The sequence below is a fragment of the Oryzias melastigma genome, linkage group LG21, assembly GCF_002922805.2.
Source record: "Oryzias melastigma strain HK-1 linkage group LG21, ASM292280v2, whole genome shotgun sequence".
Lineage (NCBI taxonomy): Eukaryota > Metazoa > Chordata > Actinopteri > Beloniformes > Adrianichthyidae > Oryzias > Oryzias melastigma.
This window is the reverse complement of record NC_050532.1, coordinates 28,122,047-28,128,884: the sequence shown is the minus strand read 5'-3', so window position 1 is coordinate 28,128,884 and position 6,838 is coordinate 28,122,047. Positions and strand designations below refer to the sequence as shown.

Here is a 6,838-nt window from a genome sequence, read left to right as displayed (position 1 = left end):
GACTGTATCTAACGTTCTGTTCAACAGCTGTCTCTAAAGGTTAGAGTTGAACCAGCGACACAAAGTTGACATAGCAACATAATTATCAGCATCATACCGGAGAAAAGGGAATAAATCTGACTGACAATCTGCTTAATGAAGCATCTTTAACTCTGCTGTGTTTCAAATAGTTGAAGGGCGGATGCTGAACATTTATGACCATGACCCTTCAACCCCATTACAGACTGTCCAGAGCCCCCCAATGTCTCCATCACCATTGGGGTCTCGGTGGCAGGCGTGGTCTTCGTCGGCCTCCTGATGCTGATGCTCTTCAAGTGTATCCAGGACAGAATAGATGCTAAACATTACAAGAAGTTTGAAGAAGAACGGCAGAAGAAGTCTGTGTGGTCTGAGGTAAGATATTGTAGACAGACAACAACCAGGTTTGTAGACAAACATACAGAAAGAACTGCACTTCATTGTCTTCTCCAACGTGCTTTTGAGAAGTCCTATGACCAGCCTGTGTCCTCGACAAGCTTACGTTATTTCCACCCGTCTTGATTATTGCAACTCCACCTTTACAAGTCTCAGTAAAACCTCTCTAGAACGGCTTCAGGTTGTCCAGGATGCTGATGCAAGGCTTTTAACTAAATCCTCCAAGTATTCTCATGTCCCCCCACTGTTAATCCAGCTGCACTGGCTCCCTATCGCCTACAGAGTGCAGTTCAAGATCCTGGTTTTAACTTACAGAGCAGTTAATAACCAAGCACCGGTCTACATAAAGGACCTGGTGCAGCCGTCCACTCCAGCAGGTCCCTGAGATCATGTGACCAAGGCCTGCTGGTGGTTAAAAGAACCGTTAAACACTAACGGTGAGAGAGCTTTTGCTGCAGTGGCTCCATCTCTCTGGAACTCCCTTCCTCTCAGCCTCGGATCTGTTGACTCAGAGTTTTCTTTTAAAAAGCAGCAAAAGACACATCTTTTTAAAATGGCCTTTTCTTAATTATGTTTTTATATTCATATTTTATACTCGTCTTTTATTCTTCGTTTTACTTGTGTTTTATTGTGAAGCACCTTGTAATTCTTATCTTGGAAGGTGCCATATAAATAAAGATTATTATTATTATTATTATTATTATTATTATTACCCTTTTTTCCATTGGTTTGGGTAAACTGTCTGCCAAGAAGAGACCAAAACTTAAAAAAATAACGTTCTCCTCAAGGAATCCTCGAAGCTGAAGCTCTCGTTTCTGTCTTCATGCTCTGACTGAGCTCTGCTCTGCAGAAGGAGAGCCTGTACCTGTCACCCACCACCACCGTGAAGAACCCCTTGTTCTCCGGAGAATGAGGAGCTCCGTCTGAGGTGGACCTGCTGTCTCTGCGCTTCTTGAACGAGTCTGTCAGGATTCAGGCGAAAGCTTTCGTTTGCTTCTTTTATCTTCACAGTTGAATGCAGTCATGTCCAGCTCCTGTCAACCCTCACACACATGGGGGGGAATCATCATTCAAGTCCAGATCTGAGCAATGCACAGGGTGGGGTCAGGCTAGGAAGACAGGATCTGAACCAATCACAGTACTCCCTCGCTTTAATGCAGTTCAGTTTTTGTGGTCTCATTTCATCAGTGTTCTGATTGGCTGTTGACCCTGTCAGTCAGTCTCCTCTGTGTCGTGTCTGCTGTACAGAATGTGCGGAGATCATCATCAATCTACTGGATGTTTGTGTCATTCCCTTATTCTGGACTTACTGTGTTCTGACTGAAGATGGACCGCGATGCTAGCTAACGCAAAATAACTGCTTACGATGATCACTCTGGAATAAAGTCCTACATGTGTGTCAGTCTGTTTTTTTTTTCTGAAGACCATCTGACTCACTTTGCTCAACAATCAGGAGAAGAGGATGTTGAAGAAATTGGAGATAGCTTATTCTGAAGGAGCCTTTGGAAACTCTGAGTATGACTTAAGTCAATGGTTCCAGAGAGGAGGAGAAGGTTCTGCAATGTCAGATGACTGTCGAACAGCTCAAAGGTGGGGAGTCCAGAAGAAGTGAGACTCATTCTTGAAGATCCACCACTGAAATGGATCCTGGACCTAGTTCCCGAATCCTAGAGGGTCTGTTCCTGAGTCAACCCCCACACACAGCGTGACAGCCCCAACAGGGAAACCTGCCTCAGTCCAGGGAAATTACCAAAAGGGGCCATGACGCATGAAAAACTGGACAAGCAAGTACGGAACACAGTTTAGTAAAGACAAGGAAATCTGTGTCCTGTAAAGCAAATAACAAAGTGAAATAAACGAGTGTGCTGGTTCACACAAAGACAAACGAAGGGATTGGAACCTCGGCCAAACATAAAATAAGACAGGGAGACTGACCCAGCATGTCGACCGGAGTCAGCAGCTCCCTGCTAATGCTGCCTATTCAAAGCTAACACATAAAAATGACCAGAGTCCAGCACCAAACTAAAATAACAAAACCCAGCAGTATAAGACTGCTGAAGACTTAAAGGGGAAAAGAGAATCAAACAAACAAGCACAAATCCAAATGTCAGGATCAAGGGGCTTTTTGGCCCTCATGGCTCCCATACAAACACACTCTTCTGACTCGACTCCATTCCTTCTCCTAAACTCAGCCAGTTCGTTGTGTTTTCATTAGTGAGAAAGCCATGTCAAGTAAACGGTTCTGCCTGGTTCTGGTTTTGATCCCTCAACTGGTTTTTGGACGTTGATTCAGGTCTGCCCCTTTTTGGTGTGTCGTCTAAGTTTTTCTATTCTGGACTGGACTTTACACGCATTCTCTGATGTTCTCTCAGAGCTATCATAATCAGACGGGGGGTTCAGGGGTGGGGCTGCTCAGCTCCAAAAGCCACGCCCCCTCAGAGGAGATTTTGGAAACGGAGGCTTCAGATCAACATGAAAAATGGCTTTTAAGGCATTAAGGTTGTAAGATTTTGGTTAAAAATGCCATAATCATAGTTAAAACACTACTGGGAACGTTTATTTTATTTTTTAATAAAAAAAATGTCTTAGGGAGACTTTAAAAACCCACTTCTATGAAAATTATGGTGTTTTTAATATGTTTGTTTAGCATTTTTTCCAATGATATATATGTGTATATTTACATATATATATGTAAATATACACTCACATATATATATATATATATATATATATATATATATATATATATGTATAATCTTTAATTAAGATGAAAACATATTTTCTGAGTATTCCTTTGTTCAGATTGTTGTGAATGAAAAACTGCTATTTGAAAAGCCCGTAAAAGTGGCGTAGGTGCTACAGTCAGCCGGCCCAAAACTCCATGCTCCGCTTCATTCTGATGCATCCATCAGAAAATAGATTCATGAACGTCTTTGATTTCCTCGTCTGAGCTGGAATCTGGATCAAACTGTACAGCTGGATAAAAATGATGTTTTTGTTGCCCCGATGATGTTAATGTGAGGGGCTGTAAGCTAGTGGGAGAGAGTGTAAAAAAGGGATCATGGGAAATGAGAGCAGGCTTACTTCCACAGCAACAGTCCCGCCCACAACTCAGTGGTGAATTTTTAATGAACTCCTGCCGCTCTGCAGAAACTGAGTCCTAGAAAACAACATAGATTTTTGATTTTGGCTGAAGATGACATCATCATCAACAGACCTCTGAGATCGCTTTGATGATCGGAGTGGAACTTTAATCCAATCTTGGGTTCCTTCTTGGATGTTTGACCTCGGTGGTGAACTGAAGCTTTCTGAATAAACTCCATTAATGAGCTGAATTTCCACATCAGACATCCAGCAGCATCTGAAACGTTCTGCCACGCCGTTCTGATGAAGTTTGCACTTCCTGGGTGTGAGGGTGGTGGGCGGAGCCTCACCCATCAGACAGAGATCAGAGCCACAGACAGACGGCCAGCACTCAGAACGACATCTGCCTCTTTCTGGTAAGTCTCTGACATCCTCACACTCTTCCTCTCCACCGTTCCTCCATGAAAACACGACGGAGCTGAATCCCACGACGGGACAGGTCAGCAGCTGGCAGGAAGTTGGTTTATTGGAACAAGTCTTCAGCTGTCAGAACTCATCTTCCTGTTTGAGCAGCTCCAGTTCCTGCTCATCCTCTGTTCTGTAATGCGGCTAGAGCCTGACGAGTTGTCCATTGGAGTCTTCATGTCCAGGTTTCTTCATGTTTACGTCCGTCAGCAGTTACTCTTCGTTCTTCATGAGAACGGACTCATTCTGTCAGAAAATCCTCCTTGAGATGTTAAAGTTTACATCTCCAGATGCTGCTACTTTAAATTTAAGACGACTATTCTACATGCTGATGGAGAAAAGTGAAAAATTTGACTCCAAAAATGGAGTTTTGTTAGTTTCAGGAAGAAAAAGAACCAGGAAACTGATGAGCTGAGATGACGGCGAGGAAAGAAACCATTTGTGTTTGTGGTCGAGACCAAAGTCATGTTAACACCCAGCAGCTTTAAGAAACACTCTGATCTGTTATCATCTCAGCAGTGATAAATAAACTGACCAGACAAGTGGGGGGGTTAACAGGGTTAACACTTCAGGGCCCTGCAGTGACCTTCAGGATAAGAGCTCAGCTGGTGCATCTGATGACCGCCGACTCCAATGGGCTGAATAAATTAAATGATCATCAGTTAAACCAAAGTGGAGGAGCTTTTCCTCCAGAACAGAAATTTCAAACTCGACTTCTGCAGAGAACTTCATAAGAGACGACAAACAAGGGGAAAATGGAAGAGTGAAGCCGTCAACACGGCGGTGCGTCTTGTCATAAAGCAAGAGGAAGTTCAGAGAGAGGAAGCAGCTGTCTGTCACCAGAGATGGCGGCGAGGAGAAGCTCAGGGGAAGACTCAGAACACAGCAGCTCAGACCGGCTCTGTTTGGGAACGTCATTTGTTTCACTTTAGTGCTCATTAAACTTAAAGCAGAGCGCTCATACATCGTGTGTTTGTGTCTTTTGGAACAAAAGTCTGAATGAAGTTAATGACGTAACCACAGCCGGGTCATTCTCTGAATGCGGTGCACTTCGGGCTCTCAGGTTACTCAAAATGTGACCAAAAAATTGTTTTTTTTTAATTGCATCAGATGAACGACTATATGAACCAATGAAAATGTGTTTTCTCGCCTTAGACATGAAATCACAAAAATGATTAGAAATGAATTTGTCGTTTTAAATTCATTGTTCTAGATCTCTGCTCGCCCTGAACTGTGTTTGCTGTTCTACATTTAGCTATGAGAACATACTGAACATGAAATCACAGAAAATAAGTGGTTTACTGGCTTGAGAGCAGTCCAACCTTCAATGTGTTTGGTTACGCGGTTGAATATTTTAGTTAAAAATTGTCATACATGAGCTAGGACATGGAGCTACTTACAGCACGAGGAAAACAACAAATTCATATTTTTTCAAAAAATTGTTTACTTTTCTCCAAACAACAATAAACATAATTTATGTAACAGAGATAAACGGTTGAATGTGACAATAGAAACTATAAATATGGGTAAGACAGTAGGCTAATACTGATCTCTCTTTAGTGAATTTGTCCTTGTGATGTGAATAAAGTTTAATTCACTTTACAGTATGAGCTGGAAAACGTTCAGTGATGTCACTTCCTGGTTGCTGAAGAAGTTGGACTGAACCATTATTTTTTTAAAGGAGGGGGATTGATCGGCTGTTGGGGTTGAACAAAACTGATGATCAATGGTGTATTTGGATAAAGATTCTTGCATTTTCTCATATTTCTTTTATTAAGGTGGAAGGAAACAAATGAGAATGTTAGCTGAGAGAACTGCAGGTTATTGGCTATTTTCATTAGTTTTGTATTCAGTGAAAAAGTAACTGGTTTGTGAGGACATGCTCATTTGGACGACCTCTACACCTCATGACATTTGTCGAAACATCATTTTCTAACTATTTTTGTGTGTTATAAAGCAGAGATACATGGATCTTTCCGTTTATTGTTTTAAAGTTCATGTTACGGCTTCATTATCTGGAAAAGATCGAGGTAAACCTGTAGGACTCTAAAGTGCACTGATGTCAGAGAATCGCTCGGCTTTAAACAGATTTGTTCTTAGCTGGGCTTCCATCCAGTCAGATGGAACAGACAGAACAGGGATGGACGGTTGGGTGTGTCTATGTGGTCCAAAAGAGAAGACAGTACCACGAAAAGATGATCAACACAGTGAATTTCCACGTTCACACTTACACAAATGGAGATTCAGAGTGTGATCGTATCTCTACTGCCATAGGCTGAACGTGCTGCTGCTGTAAACAGTGACATGTATAACCCGACAGCTTAACCACACATGCTCACATTTCCTGTTGCCAACTTCATTGTTTGAAAAGACGTGAAGCAACCAAACTGACTAATGGCTAAAAGTGTATTTTAAAGCTGCATTTCATCAGTGACACATGTTGTGTGGTGGTGAAGCTTCTCTTTCATCCGGATGATGATGTCCTGAAGTTGAGTCACACTATCTGTTGTAACGTTTGAGAAGGTGAACTTCAGCGAACCTCTGAAACTATCAGACTGTCAGCTATTCATGCTAGCTCCACATTAGCACCTCTTCCCTCCCTACAGGAGGCTGTCCCGCCCACTGTCCAGGTGACGTCCCGCTCATTAACCTGGTGGGAGAGAGTTACTGGTCTTTCGTTATTCTACCACCATATTTACTTTTCTTTCATTTTCTCCAGAATAGTCAAATATTTTAATACCACTAAACTATGAAGCTGCAGCGGTTGATGGATTATTGGAGCATTATGGGTAATGTAGTCAGGAGCCTGGAAGACTGGTACATAATGAAGTGAAAAATGCAGAGTTTAGTTTTTATTTTATTCAATACAAAAGAA

At 42.1% G+C, this 6,838-nt stretch overlaps 1 protein-coding gene across 1 annotated transcript in view; it reads left to right on the top strand.

The window, feature by feature from the left end:
• Nucleotides 1-3,794: 3,794 nt before the first annotated feature.
• The window catches only part of itgb2 (integrin, beta 2), a gene marked incomplete in the record, with an annotated part of 13,588 nt that continues 10,544 nt past the window's right edge, over nucleotides 3,795-6,838 (top strand). Inside the window, 1 exon segment of the mRNA XM_024286164.2 lies at nucleotides 3,795-3,914.